This window comes from Balaenoptera ricei, chromosome 12 (genome assembly GCF_028023285.1).
Source record: "Balaenoptera ricei isolate mBalRic1 chromosome 12, mBalRic1.hap2, whole genome shotgun sequence".
Taxonomy (NCBI): domain Eukaryota; kingdom Metazoa; phylum Chordata; class Mammalia; order Artiodactyla; family Balaenopteridae; genus Balaenoptera; species Balaenoptera ricei.
Genome location: NC_082650.1, coordinates 79,345,082 through 79,366,357, shown reverse-complemented (window position 1 = coordinate 79,366,357; position 21,276 = coordinate 79,345,082). Strand labels below are relative to the sequence as shown.

The 21,276-nt window shown below is 38.2% G+C and overlaps 1 protein-coding gene and 1 long non-coding RNA gene across 2 annotated transcripts in view; one reads left to right on the top strand and one right to left on the bottom strand.

Annotated features, from left to right (window-relative positions):
• BCKDHB (branched chain keto acid dehydrogenase E1 subunit beta) overlaps window positions 1–21,276 on the top strand; it is a 235,886-nt gene that overhangs the window by 128,456 nt on the left and 86,154 nt on the right. The gene's annotated exons all lie outside the window — the stretch shown is intronic.
• LOC132376160 (uncharacterized) overlaps window positions 5,945–21,276 on the bottom strand; it is a 92,773-nt gene continuing 77,441 nt past the window's right edge. Inside the window, exons 2-3 of the long non-coding RNA XR_009506233.1 lie at window positions 14,159–14,269; window positions 5,945–5,989 (exon numbers count right to left, since the gene is read on the bottom strand). This is a non-coding gene — a long non-coding RNA (uncharacterized LOC132376160). The remainder of the gene's footprint in view (window positions 5,990–14,158; window positions 14,270–21,276) is intronic.

The window sequence follows — 21,276 nt, the reverse complement described above, 5'->3', positions numbered from 1 at the left end:
TGTGTGTATGTGAGTCTATATCCAGAAAGAGAAAGAGATTGAAAGAGATGTTCTTTGTGTGATGTTTTGTAAGGGACTGCATTATCACTTTTTGGAAAATATATAATATTTTGCAGAAAAAACTCTGTTTTCCTAAGGTCAACTTTTAACAGGGAGTAAAATAATTTTTTTTCATATAGATTTTCTTTAAGAGGAATTTAGATGACTTGGAATGAGTTTGGAAGGGAACCAACAGAAGAGTAAGGAAATTCAAGTCACGTTATCATAGGAAACGTTGTCGAGATTTCATTTTAAGACTGTTTTATAAAGGAGTTGAAAGTGTCTTTCAAATATGTAAAGGTAGCAGTTGGCGGAGAGTTTAGCTCTCAGTTCTTTATAGTTTGGGCAGATAAATTTAGGACCACTTGGTAGATGCTTTAGAGAAACAGCTTTTTGCTCAGTATAAGGTGGAAACTTCTGCATGGATGGGCTGACTTAGAAAATAATGAGCTTTGTCTTACCAGAATGATCAAAAATAGGATGGAAACAGGGACTCCACTGAGAATAATCAAGCATTTGGCTGATTGAATAATTGAACTTGGTGACCAGATATGAAGTTCCTTCTAAACCTGAAATTCGGTGATTCTAACAACCTAGACAGAAGGGATTCTGCTTTATTACTTTACTCTTATTGCACACCTCACCACCTAGGAAAGTTCTATGTAAGTGATTGCTAGTGGAACTCATGCTCATTCAGTCCAGTGGTTGAGAAAAATTTTGGTGAACTGTCAGGGAAAAAAATCTAACTGCTGTGTGTTTAAGAGAAATAAGAGGAGAGGAATTGAAAACTGCTAATGCAGAAAATTGTCAAGGAGTTTTTTGGCAGAAGGGGAAGCAAAGGAGGATGGTGTAGGTTGGTGGAAGTAGGCTCAGGAGAATGTTGTTATTTTCTTTATTTTAAAGAGGTGGGATAAATAAGAACATGATGGGAATGGTCCAGTAAGAGCACAATTTTGAGTTATTTGCTTATATATATGCCTACATTTTTTTCTAATTTATTCTAACTGCTAGTGTTCTATTGTATGAATATCTTAACATTGATTTATCTGTTCTCTCCTTAATGGAGATTTAAGTTGTTTTCTGGTTTTCTCTATTATATATAATGCTTTAGGGAATATTTTTATGTTTTCTTGTGTGTGTATGCAATATTTCTCTCTTGTAAATACCTGAAAATGAAACTTCTAGGTCATACTTCATCTGTATTTTCAGCTTTAGTAGATGTTGTCAAAGTGTTCTACAGTGTGGTTGTACCATTTACATGCTCACCAGCAGTATATGAGATGTTTTGTTGTGATAAATCCAGTTGTGTGTAAATGGTAACCTGCTGGGCTCAGTTCTGCATTTCTGTAACTACTATGAGGTTGAATGTCTTTTTTAAAGTGTATTGGCCATTCTGGTTCCTCAATATAAATTCTCTCCTCTTTTTCTGCTGGGGAAAAATTTTTCTTAATGATTTGTGGAGTTCTTTATATTTTCTACATGTGATGATATATATCTATATCTGTATCCATATCTCTATCTATGTATCTATCTATCTACCTATCTATCTATCTATCCCTATGTATTTTTTTTCAGTCTGTGGCTTGCATTTTTACTCTTTTAATGGTATCTTCTGATGTACAGAAGTTTTATGCTTTGTTGTAGTCACATTTATTATCTTTCCATTTATAGTTTGAGCTTCTTCTATCTCACTTAAATCCTTCCTCATCCCAAGATTATAAAAATATTCTTTTATATTTCTTTGAATAGTTGTAAAGTTTTACCTTTCAAACTTAGGTCTTCAATCACTTTTAATCACACTTGATGTTTTTAGTGTGGTTTAAGGTAGGAATCCTGTTTTGTTTTGGACGCCCCCTATTTATTGACTAGTCTGTCCTTTTCCATGATATGTGATGCATCTTCTGCCAGTAACTAATTGTCATGTATGCATGGGTTTGTTTGTGGGCTCTCTGGTGTGTTTCTTTGCTTCTTTTTAGAGCCTTCCACCAACACGTCACTGTCTTAACAATATAGCTTTATAATAAATCTAGATATCTGGTAGAGCAAGTTTCTCCAACCTGCTCTTCTTACTTTTTCTTGGCTAGTTTTGGTCCTTGTGTTTTTTATAGAAATTTGAAGATTAATTTGTCAAGCTCCCCCCCACCCCCCCCACATACAACCTGTTGGAATTTTGATGGGAATTGCATTTAATTTATAGATAATTCGGGGAATATGACATGTTGATAATATTGATTCTTCCTTTCTATAAATATGTTTTATTTCTCCATTTATTCAAGCCTTTTAATCTTTTGTATATTTCCCCACACACTTCTTGCTCATGTTTGGTTAGATTTATTTCTAGATACCTTAGAGATTTAATTGTTGTGATGAATATGATCTATTTTTCCTATTACATTCTCTTTTCCTACTACTGGTCCAGAGGAACATTATGTATCATTGAATCCTGAGTTATATGGGAGTTGACTGGATTAGTTATGGAAAGGGCGATTTGGAGGAGGCAGTGGCTCCTAGAATGGAGAGACCATACTGAGGTATGAACCACATAACATCCGTGAGAATGGAGAAGAGGGTTCCATAGCTGTCCGAGGCAGGCAAGCTGGGTGACTGGGGAAAGTGAAGGAATAGAGACTGGGGGACATGATAATAAGCGAATGCTGAATGAGATTGGGTGCATAAGAGGAAGTGTTGAAGAGGGATAGTTGAAAGTTCATTTGAGGACTGCATTTCAGTCACGGCCCTTTGATTGTAAAGACTAGAATTCATGAGTGTTAGTTTAGGAACAGTACGGACAGCACTGTGTGAATGAAAGGGGCGCCTGGAATGAGTCCAGCCGCAGGAACTGGCAATCCAGCTGGGTCTTAGGTCTCTTTGTCAGGTGGGTTTTGATTCCTACTGATGTTCATTTGATTCTCCACTTTCCATGTACCAGCTTCTTCATCATCCTGGCTTCTTCAGCTCCGATTCAACCTTTCAATGCCAGCGCCCACTACCAACTGGCAATTTTCCTACACATCTTATTTTAAATTCCAAACTGTGAGGTTGGCCCAATCATCTTTGTAACCTGCCTCCCAGGTTGCTGGCTAGCCCACAGATTGGCTGTTTTTCCTTTTTGTTTGTTTGGGTTTTTTTTGGTCTGGTGCTCACCGTTGGTTTTGTCCTTTGTAGGATGACTGCACATCCCAGTTTGCCCAGCATAATTATTGTTCCAGAGCAATTATTATTTTTTTCTCAGTGTTTTAAAATCGAAGTATAGTTGATTTACAATGTTGTGGTAGCTTCTGTGATTCAGTTCTACATACATATATATCTATTTTTTTCAGATTCTTTTCCCTTATAGGTTATTACAAAATATATAGTTCCTTGTGCTGTAGAGTAGGTCCTTGTTGGTTATCTATTTTATATACAGAACAGTTATTCATAATACCTTCAAAACTATCTTGGTTTGGACAGTACATTATTTGGTTATACTACTCATTAGTCTCTGGAGCTGTACAACATGACTGCTTATTCCGAAAGCAGGAATTGTGGGACAAGAGTGTGGTGCTGATTGGTAACTAGGCTGGGGAGGGTGGAACTGAGTAACATCTCCGCTCCGTGTAGGGTATAGTAATGGTAGCGTTGAAGAATCTGTGAGATGTCCAGAGATACTCCACTGGGGATAGGGTCTCATGCTAATGGAAGGGAACAGATAGAGTATGGCATGTAGATAGGTGTCCAGAGACCTAAATCAAGCAGGTAGATCCATAGTCTGAGTATTCAGATAGGGGTCAGAGGAGAGAATGGTTTGGCAGGTGGTTGAAACTGGCACGTCTTTATCAGGCAGAGGGTTTTTTCTCTGGATCAGGGGTTAAGGGGACAGGACTCAGGCATGGAACATCACGGCTGTGGTACCATATTCCAGTCACAGACTGACTGGGCAGGATCTAGTCACTAAAAGACCGGACAACAGGGTCAAATTTAGCTATGAAGTGACAAAGCAGAAGGGAGCATGACCTAGCAGTGAGACTCAAGTACAGGTATATTAGGAAAATTATACTGAGCTGACTTATTCCCAGGCAAAAGCTTATTATGCTGGATTATTTTATTTATTTATTTGAAGTATAGTTGATTTAAAATGTCATGTTAATTTCTCCGGTACAGCAAAGTGATTCAGTTTCATACACACACAGGCACAATTTTTTTTTAATATTCTTTTCCATTATGGTTTATCATAGGATACTAAATATAGTTCTCTGTGCTATACAGTAGGACCTTGTTGTTTATCCATTCCATACATAATAGCTTACTTATTATGATTTATTCTTCAGCACCAGCGTGAAGGCTGGAATGTCAGTGAGTATACATCTGAAGGTAGGAGTATCCCAATCTGGAGAAAAGAGTAGGGAGTGGGGAGCCCCATGCCTTTTGATAAACTTTGCTCCTTGATGAGCTGAAATAAGTATATATCTGGTATAGGAAGATTCTGGGTGGATAGAAAGAACATTCTAAACTCATATCTGGATAAAACCAAATTAAATTAAACATTGTTTGACAGCAGCTAAGAATTACTGAGAAAAGTCCTCAAGTTATCTATATTTAAAAAAAATCCCACTTTAGATCGGTTTCAGTGTAAGTATAGGGCCTTAGAATTATGGAGGCTATGTTTATATTTGCCTATTTTAATAAATTTATATAAAAATGAGCTCACTTTTTCTTTCAGTCAACTCTGACAGTGTCACAAGCTCTAAATATAAGCAAAGTGTCTACGAAAAGAAACAACAACACTATTTCCTGATGCCTCGTCCTGTAAACATGAGTTTATCAAATGACAGAAGCTACTGGGCTTTTATGCTGGGAACCTGTAATTGGGAAACACATGTGAAGTAGTGATATTTGGAGAAGGCTGAAGTGTCTGATGACAGACGGAGGTGAGGGCTGGCGAGGTGTGGAGAGGGAAGTTTTGAGATTATTCTCTGTGTGTGTCTGGAACCATGAAATAGCATAACTAGAGGTATGTGTTGTGGTAGAACTAATAGCTAGGCAAAGGGTGGTTTAAAGAAACCTGTTGGAAAATTAAGTGTCCTTTTGAGGTAATATCCCGTAGAAATGCTGAAGGGCATTGCTCCTAAGTCAAATCTTGAAGGGTTCCAACATAATTATAAAAAAAAATTAGCTCTGTTAAAATTACCCTTAAAAGAATTAGGCATACATCTTTTTGTTTTGTTGTTATTATCTAGATAGAGAAGAGAAATGTCTTTGTTTCGAGGGAAAAATGGGTAACAGGTGTTTTGTTTGTGTGGTTTGTACTTTTGTATGTGTGCGTCTACCATAGAGTAGCAGATAATGTCTTTTTACAACTCATAGGAAGACTTACTTTCTTCTCTACCAAAACGCTAGACTTGTGGAAGCTGACAAAAGTCATTATTATGATTTTTGGCTCACGAAAATAATGATATCTTGGAAAAAGTGAAGGAGTGTGGCAATGAAAGAAAGACATCTGTAATGCAACAGACAAATTATTTAAACAAAAGATACAGTGTTTCTTTAATTGGATTCTCATGGCCTATTGGTTTAAAATATGCTGACCAAAGACACTATCTGGAAGAAAGGAACTTTGGATTTCTAAATCAGTTTTTCCAGTTTGGGTTTTAATAGAATTCAACAAACTTTTATTGAGTCTCCACTCTGGAGCCAGAGAGCCTGAGTTTGATTCTCGACTTGATGATTCTACCTCTCTGTGCAGCTATTTCCTCACCTGTGAAATCGAGAGGATAACAGTAGTACTTACCCTCTATAATTATTTTGACGAGGAACTGAATTTTGATTATGTATAAAATATTCAGACCTTGCCGCTTGCCGCTTTGACACACAAAGTCAACTGAATTAGAGACTGGGAATTTAAAGGTACTCACACTGTCTTTGTGAGAGGAACAGGTAAGCCAGGTAAGCGACCCCACAATTTCAGTATTTTCTGATGGAGACAAGAAAACATTTGTCAAAAGTTGCTGTGGGCCCTGAGGTGGAACAAACAGCAATCTTAGGGGAGTAGTTTTCTGGAGTAAAACTCGAGACAGATTTTCTGTGGGAAAGGGAAAAAAAATTCCTCCGAAAAGTCCCAGAAACAAAAAGTAGACGAAGCCGTAGCCTGGGAATCATTCATTTGCAGCTTTTTGAACTTCCTTCCTTGCTGGGCCCATCGCTGCCTCTGGCCACTGTTTAGACACTTGGTAAAACCATGACGGAGATGGTTTTAAGTTCTAAGTTCATTTGTGCTCTTAGAGTCTACTTGAGTCTAAAGGCATTGTGATAACTGGAATAACAAATGACCATCCTCAGCCTAGTTCTCTGGACTGTTGGGTAATTATTGACTTCTGGGTTGGGTTAGAATAACGCCGTGAAGAATGATCAGTATTTTTATGTCATAGATCTTCTCTTCTACTCTCTGTCAGCTCTAATGAATGAAGAAGAAGGGAGGTGAGTATTGTTAAAAAGAAAAGAGAGAGAGGAAGACGTTTTTAAGACCAATGTGTGGGAGTGATGCTTTAGGATAATCTGGATGTTGTAATAATTTGTGATTCTCTAACCTGTGACAACTGTAAACCGTTAGGCAATGTAAAGTTTTTATCCATTTGTGGATGTGCAGAAATGTGACTTTATTTCTCTGTAACTGAACCCAATTTAGTTCTGGAAACTTTTTTTCTGCCATTAGTGGGGAAACATGTAATATTGCTGCTTCAAGTTAGTATCTCTTTATAATGCACTTGGGGGTAACTCTTCAGTCAAATTTAAGATGTGATGCAGTCTGCAAAATTCTCAGTCATTCTTAGGGCTGCTGCTCCCATTCTGTAGTTCTTCTCCCACCCCCGCCTTCACCCCAACTGCAGCAAACTCCAGATGGAGTCTCAGTGGCAGGGAAGCACGGGGGGCAAGAAGGTGTCCATCCAATCCATGGTCCCCTGGCCTTTGTTGTGTGTCTTCTCCTGCTTGGACTTCGGCCTTTGTCTTCATGTTATTCCCTGTTGCTATGTCAGAAGCTGGGGCATCTTCCGGTTGGTTTTTAGGTTAAGATAAAACCATGATGACTGCTTGCTGATTCATTGGCTGGCCGCATGGTTGTCCATGCTCAGAATCCTCACTCCCTACGCCGAGTGCTGCAGCAAAAGCTCTGCCAGGCCTCCCTTGAAGGGGCCTTGGGAATGATTCTGGATCTCTGACAGTCCGCTGGAGCCAGGAAGACAAGGAAACTCAGAGCTCTCAATCCCATTCTGCCCTGCCGTACTTCGCCACCATTGCTGCTGTGAGGTTATCTACCAAACTGACTGGGAGGGTGCCTCAAAATTGTTCCCCCAAAGGGATTCAGATAGGAAGCTGGGCAAAGCCTCTGATGTTTGTGGATACCCTCAGTCAATCTGAATTTTTTTTACCATCTTACCACCCCATGTCCTCTTCATTCCCCTGCAAGACACACACTTGCATACACACACCTTTGAGGACCTTGATGGTGTTTACACTTTAGTTAGAGACTTTGGTCCTTACCCCTTTCTGCCAACCCATCAAACTTTTGTCTCTTCTCCTAGAGCCAGGAAAACTGCTCTAATTGCTATTGCCATGCTCTTTCGGTATCTTTCATATAAACTCTCAATTCTACATGTTCCAAGCCAAATGCTTTTGGAACATCAAACGTACCACTTTTCTTTCAAGCTCTCACAGTAGAAAGTGTGGGTTCAAGACAGTTGCTTTTGCTGATCTCACTTAAATAATTCTATCTTGAAAGTTAGAATTGAACAACTCTGTCTTTGTTCTTGGCTGTGTGCGTCTGTCCCTCTAAGCTGAAGCTGTCTCAGCTTTACTGGGTAGAACAACAAAATCAGTGAGAATGAAAAACAAATCAGATGATATTAAAAAAAAAACCCAAAAAACCAAACCCACCCCACCTGTTAAATCTTCTTGCCTCCGTCTGAAATGTTATACCACACGAGGGGAATACTCAATCATTTATAGCCCTAACTTTGTGATGATGAGTCAGGCTGAAATCCATGCATATTTATAAACCCAAGTGTTAGTTTGTCATGATGTGTTACAGATGAGCTAATGTTAGATACAGAGGGGAAACTGTTGGTCAAAGTTTAAATTCTCCTCTCTGATTCACTTGGATGTCTTTACAATTTATTGAAACCTTCTGGAATCTTATCTCTAAAAGAGACGTAATGACTCACTTACGATGATAAAGCATACTGTTGGTAATTCTGGAGATGATGGAAGGATGTCACCAGCCAACCAAATTCTATTATCAGAGACGTAAAATGAATAGAAATGGTTCTTGAAATGACCCCTGTGTAGTTCCTGAAATAGCAGCTCCTTGGACAATCACCATTGTGAATTGCTGCTGATGGCTTTTACCAGAAGTCTCTGCGGTGATGAGGACCACTTGAACACTGGCTGTGTCAGGGTGGTTTGATGCTTTCTGCTACTTAATATTCAGAATGATCCATGGTTCTTTCTAAATTGCTATTCAAAACCTCAGGGTCTTATCAGTGGGAGTTTAAGTATCATTGCCCAGTAATTACAAGACCTGCTTGCCTCAGAGTTTTTCAAAGAATAACATAATATATGTGAACATTGCAAACTTCAACTTTGTGCAAGTGTTAGGTGATTGTCATTATTTTTACTAACTCTACTACTGTACTCTTCTTTTCCCTTCATCTCTTTCTCTTTCTTTTCAGTGCTTTGGGATAGTCATGCCTATTAAGCTTGAATTGTAAAGAAAGTGGCCTTTTTTCAGAGTCAGCACCCTAGCTGGTCAGTGTCATCTGTATCTTTTCCACCTTTTGAGCCATGCCCTGGGACTTCTTTGGTTCTTTTCGGGTCTGTGATGCTGTTTATTTTGAGCATGGAATACACTTCCAAATGTGCTGCTTTTTTATGCTGACCTCCATTCTCTGCTGCCTGGTTTTGTTTTATTTATTTTTTCTCCAGTCTTCTTTGGGCTTATCACTTACCAACTGGTTTGAAAGGTTAATTCGCATTCAACATGTGGGTCAAATGCCAATTATGTGCAGAGTGTTGTGATTGTTCTGGGGAGGGGGATGAGCCCGGGGGCCCAGGCTTTCCCCTTGGCCAGTGGCGGCGCTGCTCCCTAAGCCTGGGAACACGAGAGGTGAAGCGGAGAAGAGGGGGTGCTTGGGGCACAGTCGGGGGCGGGAGTAAAGAGCCAGTGCTGTTAGCTTTGGATATGGGGGAAGCTGGAGGTGTCCAGTGTGTGAAACGTGGGAAAGGCTTTGACGCCAAGTGGCAGAGCTGGGAGTTATTAGCATAAAGACTGTGATTGAAGCCAAGGGAATGAATGAAAGAAAATGAAGATGAATTCCCTGTTGAATAACTACCAGACTTGCCATGGTTATTCTTCCGTAAGCAGATATCCTGGTGGGGGAGAAGCCCTCAAAATAGCTAGAGCGATGTTGAGGTATTTATGTGCTGAGTGTCATTGATAGGCTTTGTGGAAACTACAGTTTTGCAAATCCATGACAACCTCAGGGCAGAGCTTCTCAGCCTTGGCACAGTCGGCGTGGCGTTCCAGATAATTCCTTGTTGTGCGGGGCTGTGGTGTAGACTCTAGGGTGCTTAGTAACATCCCTCGTCTCGACCCCCTGGATGGTGGTGGCATTCCACTTCCTGCCCCTCCCACCCCCAGCTGTGACAACCAGAACTGTCTGCAGACATTGCTAACCGTCCCACGGGCTAGATGATGCCACCTAAGCAGGTTCTTCTCTGAGTTTACGTCAAGAATTTTGGGAGAAGCTCCATTAGCTCTTCTGTTCCAAAAAAAGCTGAAAAAATGTGTTCACTTCTGCAATGATTCTGACCCCATTAGTTAACGGCTTACTCATCCTGGAGGATCAATTAAGTCATTTTATAGGGTTTTTTTTGTTTTTGTTTTTAAATCGTCTACTGCACAGGAAAGCACTGATAGTGTTCGTTTCAAATCAAATCCTGTTTTTCTGTATGTGTGTATCAATATATAAATGAAGGAGATGCTGTATTCCAAACAGTGAAACAGCTTGTGGTGATGACGCAACCATTTCACAGGACTTGCAGTCAGTTCCTTATTATCAAACATTTTAAGGCAGACCGTCTAAAAGGGTTACCTGAGAGTTCTCTTGGGGATGGAGGTAAGAGGGTTTGGGGTTCAAGTGTTCTAATAATTTGAATGTAAAAAAATTTAAACACAAGGACTAGAACTTAATATTTTTAAACTTATATTCTTTTGTAGTTCATCAAGAAAAAGAATATAAGAAAGTCACTTAATAAATTACCTGTCTTGGTAGCTGAATTAACTTATAGCTTGAAACCCTCCTCTTAAAGTTACTCAAGTTTACAGAAACATTGATAGGGTACGTTGATTGCAAGCACGTGCCTGTGTATGTGTTGCTCGGAAACGGTACCGCTTGGCAGCCTCTGAGAACGGTTAGCATGTTGTTTGGCTCTGTTTCTTCCCTGACCACTGACCCCTGCCTCACAGCCTGGTGTTCCTGACACTCCGTTTGGGGAAGGAGCTGAGGGAAGGGGTTTAGATCGTGGTACATCACCTCTTCTCACAGATCTTCCAGCATTTCTTCCTAAGCTCACGTAAAATGGTAGCTGCTGAACATCTTATATGCCTCATAGGATTGTGGCTGTAGACTTCTAGCTCCCATCTTAATCTTCTTCTACCAAATGGAGGAAGAAAGAATAAAATGGATTCTAGCCTTTGCAGCATGTACTGAGCCCGCACTCAGAGACCCCATACCTACCCTCTCAACATTTGATCACATCCCTTGATTGGTAGAAATAGGAGGGAAGGGGGCAAAGGGAGGGAATACCAGAATTTGGAGGTCTTTCGACTGCTTTTCATCTTAAAGATGGGAAGAGTAGGATCTGGACAGCTGGGGAAGGTGAGGGCCTTTTCTCTGTGCTACTTCTGCTGTCATTGGATTGGAATGACTAAGGCCATTTTGGAACCAGCAACTATATTTTATCGTTTAAGGTGGAATTGGATTTGGGCTCATCTAGTCTTGTACAGTACAAGGAAGATGGAGTGAAGATAGTATGTAGTATGGTAACGAAGAGTCTTATCGCAGGAGAGGCTACGTGGTGCAGTGGAGAGAGCATGCTTATCCTAACTCCCTGTGTGTACTTGGTCAAGTTACTTAATGTCTCTGGTCCTGACTCCTCATCTATAAAGCCCACTCAGGGTTGTGCGGATTTAATGTAGTCATTGTGTAAAGCACTTAGTAGTTGTAGCAGCAGTTTTTATAGTTTAAATGGTGAATATTTAGGTTGTTTGCTCAGGAATTATGTGATAACTGTTTAAGAATTGTTCTCTCATTGTTCAAGATTCGGATTCCTATTTTGGCTTCACCACTAACTCGGTAGTATCCTTGGCTAAATCATTTAATTTTGTGGGCCCTGCATTTCTTGTAGTATTCAAAACTGTTAAAATTGATGACCTTTCCAATCCAGTGGTTAGGCCTCGGCGCTCTCACTGCGGGAGGGGACCTGGGACCCATCCATCTTCGGGGGGAACTAAGATCCCGCAAGCTGTGCGGCAAGGCCAAAAAAAATAAATAAAATAAATAAATTGATGACCTTTCATTTTCTAAGCTCTGAAATTTTATTTTGTTTTGCTATTTAAAAACCTAGACCTCTTTTTGTTAAAAAATACATCTATTAACTAATTGGAGTTTGACTCATCTGCTAGGTTTAGTAGCCATGGCAATTGTTAAGCCTTTTACAAATAAACTTATCATTTTTCTAGATAAGTATGCACAAACAGAACAAATTGCTTAACTGGTATTTTACCACTTAATTATGTATTAAAGGATCCTTTTTAAGGTTAGAGGATGATATAAACTTATTTAAAATGTCTCCAGAACACTCAGCCTATCACAGGAATATGTGACAAAGGCAAAATTCTATTAAGTGATATTTGTAACCAAATGCTTTTAATTTCCAGGCAATCTGTTGCTGCAGCGGGGGTGGGGTAGGGGGTTATGTGTCCTTTTTCTGCGTTTAGATTTTTTTCTCTCTCTGACATATGTTTATTGTATAAACCAAGGAGAGTACTTATCATTAGGAGACAACAACTCCCACTCCAGGCCTCAATTTTCAAGTATCTCTCATACTCTCTCTTCTCACGGAAAACTACTCTTAGGGTCTTAAAGACCAACTTTTTCTTTTATGTATTTCTGTTTGTTATAGTGTGTGCAGCAAGCAACATCAACAGATGGTGGATTCCCTCATATATAATATTTTTAAAGATAATGATAGGGAGTTAAGTTATTAAGCCTCAAATCTAACCCACAAAAATACTTTCAGCGTTAGCTGTATGCAGATTTTTGATTGAGATATTAGCTTATTGGACTTCGCTGCTACGAAATAAAAGTGGGGACTTTATCATGTAAGTATTTAAAACCTAACATAGACAAAGAGAATATGAATTGACACAGAACAAAAACTCAATTTTACGCCCTCATAATAGCTCACATTATAGAATGATTACTGTGGTTGCAGGTATTGCGTTAAGAGCTTTAAACATCCCAACAATGCTTCTAGGTAGGTGTTAATATCCCATCCATTTTATAGACCAAGAAACTGAGGCTCGGGTTAAGAAACTTGCCCATGTTCACACAACTAGTGAGCAATAGGGCTGAGGGTTGACCCAAGCTGTCCAAGTCCAAAGCCCGTGATGAAGTTGTTTTTAAGATCCAATTTCCCAAATTTCCTTCATCCAACCCTGAGACTTATTTTTGTTTATATCAAATGAAGTGGCAAATTGAGTGATTTCTGGAGAAATTCAAGTCCAAACAATGTTATTGCTGAGGTCATTCAGATTATTTTTGTTGCTAGCATTTGATAAATAAGACTGTGTCATGAACTAGACATGGTTATAGACGAATTAGGAAAGTACCTTAGTCCTCCACTTACTGGCATCTCAGTTGTAAAACCACAATTTGACAAGATTATTGGTCACAAGTTATTTTAACAGACTTTCCAAACTTAGATTTTCTGAAGTTAATAGAAACTGAGAAACTTTTAAAATAGTTTTATTTTCTGGCCGCAATGCGCAGCTTGTGGGATTTTCATTCCCCCACCAGGGACTGAACTGGGCCCACGGTAGTGAAAGCGCCGAGTCTTAACCACTGGACCGCCAGGGAATTTCCTAAAATTGTTTTTCAAAAGCATCAAATGAACTGAAGCCAATAAAGTGATGTACTTTGTATAAAACTAGGGCGCTTTGTGGCCACCATCTTAGATGGTTACTTATCCATGAAAATATAATGTCTAATATTTAAAGCAATCTAAATCTAATTTCTTAACATTGAAATTTCTGCAAAGAATGATTATATATAAATCTAAGAGATACTAAAAGAATAACAGATACTAAAAGTAACAGATATATATTAGGCATTAAAAATGTAATTAGACAACTAAAGCCTATTGTCACACAATTTAAACCAAAGCCATTTAAATACACTTGTTTGTAAAGTCCCTTACGTTGTAAACTTTCTTCCTCTTCCTCTTCCTCCTCTTTCTCCACCCTTTCCTCTTATCAGTATCATGACCTTGATCATTGCCATCATCTCCATCACCATCCTCTCCATCAGTTGCCTCCTAATATCTATATCAGTACTTAAATTGCAAACAACAGAATCCCACTCAGGCTTAATTAATCAAAGGAGCAGTCTATTTGGAAGGATATCTTGTAATTTGTAGTTTGAGTACAATCTGAAGAATCAAGTCCCTTGGAGCTGTGCCAGGGTACACGGATGTGCTTGGAATGGGCTACAGGTGAGAGTAGATATTGATTCCTCAGTCTAAGGTCAGCTGGCTGGGTCCTGGGGCCGTTACTTCTAGCCTGTGAGCAGTCTAGCCCTCTCACCCCAGTGTGCCATGTAGATGTTAAATTTTTACATATGCTAAGACTTAAAAATGGCTGGAAAGTATCTTAGAACAGAAGACAGAGCAGATCTAGAAATGAAGGAAGATTGCAGGAAGCAGTGGATGGTCTTTTCTGGTTTTGACCTTTGGGGTCAATGAGATTTTGATCCCTGTGCAAACATGCTGTTTACTCATACAATCGGCTTCCAGGAAAGAACCTTACTTTGGGGCCATGTGTCCATTCCTTGGTCCAGAGAATGTTGGGTGCTTTGGTTGATAGCCCTTCCCGTATGTCATCTTATGGAGGGGGATAAACTTCCAAAAGGAACATCACCTAAAGGAGAGAGGACATGAATGGTAGTCAGGGAAAATAGTAACATGTCATGTTGTGCCATATCACTTTATCGTGCGTAAAAATAATATTTCTCTTAATATGTTAATCACAGATGATATTTGGCCCAAAATTCATGGCGACCTATATAGTGTTTTCTGAACATTATATGTTTTTTACAGTAAATCTTGGAGAAAGAAGATTTTCAACCATAACTTGTTTTTAATTCTAAAAGAGAAGGTAGAGGTCATTTTAGCTTTTATAGATCACTAATTCCTGTCAAGGTTCTAAAATTTAATTATTATGAAAATGGAACTATGTTTTAAAAAAATCTTCAGAATTTGACTTAAATTGTCTTTAGGCAACATTTCATAAGTAATTATTTCTTTGCTGAAATAATCATGGTCATTACTTTATTATTACAAAGTAACTGCCTAGGATGTTGTATCAATGATAGTATCTATGTTTGATTCAGGCTTATGCGCTGTGCATGTTAGGGTCAGCAGGATGGGCCATAGAACCACCTTTTCCCTTTTCATAATCAAATCTAAAAAGGCAATAATTTCTCCTCTGATTTCTTAGTATCCTAGTATCCTAATATAGTATTAGTACTTTATGTCTACTACTACTGTTTTATCAGAACTCTGTCCCCATCTCTTTTAGTGTACCTGTTGTTTTTTCCTCACGTCATGTTTTTTTAATCGGATTCTTTTTGAGATGTGGTTTTCCTCTCCAACTTCTACATTATGAAGTATGATTGTAAAGTAATGTTAGTGATCTTTTTAATTGCTCATAAACAAATTTTAAAGATAATTCTGAAAGAAAAGTTCCAAAATATTCTGCAAAAGCTTTATGGTTAGAATAACAGTATCTTTGGGTAAGTATTTTGAAGAACAATATTCATTGTTTGTTTAAAAATGAGTCTGATTATATTATCATTACAGGTTATATTTGCTTTTTCTATATACTTTAAAAAATGTATTCAACAAACTTCTAGATTGTCAGCTCCTTGAAGGCCAAGCCCAAGGGTTATTTGTTTTGATTTTGTACTTTATTGATTTTTGTTGATTGTACATTGCACTCTATAAACTGCAGTATGGAAAAGAGATAAGTGCCATATATAATCCTTTGTGAGAATTATAACACAGTAATCATTATAATGTTTTTCAAGTTCAATTAAAAATAGCCATCCTTCTACAGTTTTCCCAACGTGAATCTTCCACATGAGAGTTTTCATATACCGTTCCTTTCTCTCCACTAATAGTGGCCTCTGTTTTTCTGTATTTAAGAACTGCTATGGTATTCATTTCTCAAATACTTTGATTTATAAAAAATAGAAGGATAAAAATTCAGATCACCACAGACAGTTTATCACTAAGGTACCTGAAATTATTGTATAGCATGTAGCAGGGAGAAACTAAATATGGAGAAAACAGTTTTCCATGTTATAGGATCATAAAACTAGAAGGATTTTACCATCGTCTTTCAGTGTATAGTGATGCAAAGAATGGGTTTGGCTCCATGTGATTAGAGAACAAGGGAAATTTAGTTTTCCAAATCGAATTGTGTTGTGTAATTTTCCATGGAATATGTCTTAGCCTCCAGAGCATAAAGGATATGCCTCATGTACTGTGTGTGACGTTTCTTATTCTTATTAGAGAAAATGTAAAGGATATAAAAATCTTAAAAATATTATCCTAGTCACTAAATTTATTTATGGACAACTAATAAGACAATAAGCCAGATGCAGAAATTTGACTTTGGGGTTTTGGTAGCATGACTCTGCCATCAGGAAAGTGTATCTGTGCCCTGATGCTATGTGCCTTTGTTCATTTCCCCCGTATTAGAAAAGCCTCAGTCTTTCCTTCCCCTGGGTGTCTCCTTTGCTTTCTCACTATTACCACATTCACAACACTTCTGACACTTCCGGTCACCGAATGTGTGGGGTTATTTCCTGACGACAGGCAATTCCTTGACACCAGATGGATGTCCTAAAATTTAACTCAGTTCTGATACTGTCTACCTGGAAATAGTGTAAGATCCCATAGATTCAGGGCCCAGTCCCACATGACTGCTTTCACCCCACTTCAGATGCCAACTGCAAGTAGCAGGTCTCCAGGTTACCTACAGCTTTTGTCTGACTTGGCTGTAAACAGGAGGTTCCCACAACCCCTTCCTTGGGTTTGATTAATTTGCTAGAGCAGCTCACAGAACTCAGAGAAACACTCACTTAGGTTTACCAGTTTATTAAAGGATGTGATGAAGGATACAGATGAACAAAGAGCCAGATGAAGACATACATAGGGAGAGGTCTGGGGGTGTCCTGAGCTCAGGAGCTTCTGTCTCTGTGGAGCTGGAGTGTCACCCTCCTGGCACACGGATGTGTTCTCCCACCTGGAAGCTCTCAGAACCCCGTACTCTTGGGATTCTTATGGAGGCTTCACCACATAGGCATGATCGATCATTAACTCCATTTTCAGCCCTTCTCCCTTCTCGAGAGAGTGGGCAGCCGGGGTTGAAAATTCCAAGCTTCTAATCATGTCCTGGTTTTTGAGGTGACCAGCCCCTATCCAGTAACCAAATAGAGGCCACCCAGAGTTGCCTCATTAGAAAAAAGGACACTCCTATTCCCCCAGAAAATTACAGGGTTTCAGGAGCTCTGTGCCAGGAACTGGGGGCAGAGACCAATATATATTTTCTGTTGTCTGTAGAAATGCTAAAAACTCACACCCCCAAAGGTTGGAAGTTCTATAATATGCTTGTCTTTGAATTGAGAAGCCATTCATTTCTCTTTGGGTCTCTAGGTTGGCAACGAATAATAAGTTTAAGTCAAGAAAACTCAAAGTTGGCAAAAATGGCCCATTATTTAACTTCCTCTTCCTTTAATGTCACATTTTTATGTTTTAATATAATCTATGTATATGCATGTGTGTATGTATATATAAGTGTGTGTATGTACTTATATGTATGCATGTGAGTTGTATATATGTAAAGTTGTTTGATTAAGGAAACTTTGATTTAAATTCACAAAGGCACCATTTTTTTTTAATTAACTTATTTTTTATACAGCAGGTTCTTATCAGTTATTTTATACAAATTAGTGTATACATGTCAGTCCCAATCTCCCAGCTCATCCCACCCCCCCCCCACCCCCCCACTTTCCCCCTGTGGTGTCCATACGTTTGTCCTCTACATCTGTGTCTCTATTTCTGCCTTGCAAACCGGTTCATCTCTACCATTTTTCTAGATTCCACACATATGCGTTAATATATGATATTTGTTTTTCTCTTTCTGACTTACTTCACTCTGTATGACAGTCTCTAGGTCCATCCACATCTCTACAACTGACCCAATTTCGTTCCTTTTTATGGCTGAGTAACATTCCATTGTATATATGTACCACGTCTTCTGTATCCATTCATCTGTCGATGGGCATTTAGGTTGCTTCCATGACTTGGCTATTGTAAATAGTGCTGCAAGGCACCAAATTTTATAAAGCTTTTTACAGTTTAGTTTTTATTTGGAAAGAAAACAGTTTCATGGTAGTTCTTCCTAGGTTCAAATGAATAGCACTTTCCTCTGTGCTGGTGAAATCAGCTAGCCCCTTATTTTAGGCTTCAGCCATACTTTATAAATTAAATTCACTGTGGTTGACACCTTCTGATGGCTTAGCTTTTCAGACGAGATAAAATTGTTAATAATATTTAGTCATGATAAATGTAGTTTTCTCATAGTACATTTTTTTGGGGACAACAATATGATTCAAAACAGAGACTTGTAATTAGACAATTACTGGGTAACAGGAGAGGATGTTTTCAAATTTGTGTCCTGGTGGTGGATGGTTTTACTCTAAAATCTAGTAGTTTCCTGATGTAATTTTATAGTTTCTAAAGTTGCTTACAAATGTGAATACCTACATTATTAAGAATAAATTTCATACAGAGGAAGACAAATACCATATGATCTTACTTGTATGGGAATCTAAAAAAAAAGCCCAGACTCATAGAAAGAGAACAGACTGATGGTTGCTGGGGTGGAAGGAAGTAGGGGTTTGGGGAAATAGGTGAAGGTGGTCAAAGGGTACAAACCTCTAGTTAAAAGATGAATAAATTCCGGGGATGTAATGTGCAGCATGGTGACTATAGTTAATAATACCGTATTGTATACTTGAAAGTTGCTAAAAGAGTAGATCTTCAAGGTTCTCACTACACACACACACACACACACACACACACACACACAATTGTAACTATGTGAGGTGATGGATGTGTTAACTAAAACTAATTGTGGTAATTGCTTTTCAACATTTTGAGATATATATCTCAAGTCATGATTTTGCACATCTTAAACAGTGTTATATATCAACTATATCTCAAGAAAGCTGGGGGAAAAATAATCTCTATCCATTAACGTTATAGTTTCTTTTTTTTTTTTTTTAAATTGAAGAATAGTTGATTTACAATATTGTGTGAGTTTCTGGTGTACAGAATAGTGATTCAGTATTACATATATATATATATTTTTTCAGATTATTTTCCACTATAGGTTATTACAAGGTACTGAATATAGTTTCCTGTGTATACATCCTTGTTGATTATCTATTTTATGTATAGTACTGTGTATCTGTTAATTCTAAGCTCCTAATTTATCCCTTCCTTCTCCCTTTCCACTTCGGTAACCATAAGTTTGTTTTCTATGTCTGTGAGTCTGTTCTGTTTTGCAGTAGATTCATTTGTATTTTTTAGATTCCACATATAAGTGATATCATATAATATTTGTCTTTGTCTGACTTGCTTCACTTAGTATGGTATTCTCTAGGTCCATCCATGTTGCTGCAAATGGCAATATTTAATTAATTAATTAATTATTTTATGGCTGAGTAATATTCCATTACACACACACACACACAGACACACACACACACACACTCACATTTCTTAAACCAGTCATCTGTTGATGGACACTTGGGTTGCTTCCATATCTTGGCTGTTGTACATAGTGCTGCTCTGAACATTGGGGTACATGTGTCTTTCTGAATTAGAGTTTTCATCTTTTTCGGATATATGCCCAGGAGTGAGATTGCTGGATCATACGGTAGCTCAAACTTTAGTTCTTTAAGGAACTTCCATACTGTTTTTCATAGTGGCTGCACCAATTTACACTCCCACCAACAGTGTAGGAGGGTTATAGTTATAATTTCTTTAATGTTATTTATGAGATACCTTTTAAAAAGGAAAAACATTATAATGTTTAGTCCTTTAACAAATGAGTTTATTGAGCAGCTACTGTGTACTGAGGCATCAAGGCCTGGCAGTAAAAAATCAAAGTCCCTTCTGTCATGGGGCTTATATGCTTACATTGGGCTGGTTGACTCCTTTTGATGTAAAATCCTAGTTTCTCTTGTCTTAATGTCGCTCTCTCTCTCTGTCCACCCACACCTGCATACCCATCCCCCCAATATATACATACGTGTGCATGCATTATATATATGATACTATCTATATACATATATATACTGCTACATTATATGTGACAGTATATAATGTAACAGTATAAATATCCTGTGTGGGGCAACCTATACATATATTTTTCTGTTTTTGTGTTAAAACCTGTAAATCAGGTAATTAATTATGTACAACTATAATGCATACTTTAAGAATTTGAATTCTGCCTTTAAATATTCCCTGTTATGTATCCCAAATTTTCCACTTAATGTTCTGGCTCTGTAATATGTCTGTCTTCCACATGAATTTGTTTACAGACTTTGTCCTTTTCCTTGTTTGACTGAAACAAAGCAAAATATAGTGACTGGTGAGGTTGTACTGTTTCTGCCTAAAAGTCCAGAATGTTCAAAGATCAGGGACAGGTTCTGTTTTCCCCAGCTTCTGGTCAGTTTTTCATAGTGTACATGCATAAGGAGAAAAAGTCACCAAACTGAGCTAAGGATTCATGTTTTCAGGGGCTTTTGGAGCTTGAAGGGACTTTGACACTTGTTTAATCTCACTCAGAAAAATCAGGTAGAACTCTGATTATAAATAGAGGACATGGCAGTGGGTTAAGATACCCCTTTCTTTGTTTAGAAGGATACCAGAGAAAATCTTCAACAAATTTTATCTTTACTTAAAAAATTCAACCTTGTAAACATCTTTTATCTTTTCATCACTAGCCTATAGTTCTATGGAATTCTGAAGCCACAAACAATGACTGCTGACCCTCCCTTTCCTGCCTTTTGTGCATGTTGTAACTTGTTCTACTTTGCTCTTGTGGTAGGATTGATGCATTGGGCTTAAAAAGAAGGGGCAGGCTAAGCACAGGCAGTAACCTCATTGACATCGGTCTTAGTGATGTTTTTGTGGATCTGACTCCAAAGGCAAGGGAAACAAAAGCAAAAATGAACAAATAGGACTACATCAAACTAAAAAGCTTCTGCACAATGAAGGAAGCCATCATCAAAATAAAAAGGCAACCTATTAAATGGGAGAAGTTATTTGCAAATGATATATCTGATAAGGGGTTAATATCCAAGATATAAAGAACTCCTACAACTCAACAACAAAAAACCAGACAACTGATTAAAAAATGGGCAGAGGATCTGAATAGACATTTTTCCAAAGAAGACACACACATAGCCAACAGGCACGTGAAAAGATGTTCAACATCACTAATTAATAGGGAAATGCAAAGCAAAACCACAATCAGATATCACTTCACACCTGTTAGAATGGCTATTACTGAAAAGCCAAGAAATAATAAGTTGTTGCTGAGGATGTGGAGAAAAGGAAACCCTCGTACACTGTTGGTGGGAAGGTAAATTGGTGCAGCCACGATGGAGAACAGTATGGAGGTTCCTTGAAAAATTAAAAATAGAACTACCATATGATCCAGGTATTCCACTTCTGGGTATTTATCTGAGGAACATGGAAACACTAATTCAAAAAGATATGTGTCACAGGGAAATCCACTCAATACTCTGTGATAGCCTATATGGGAAAAAAAATCTAAAAGAGAGT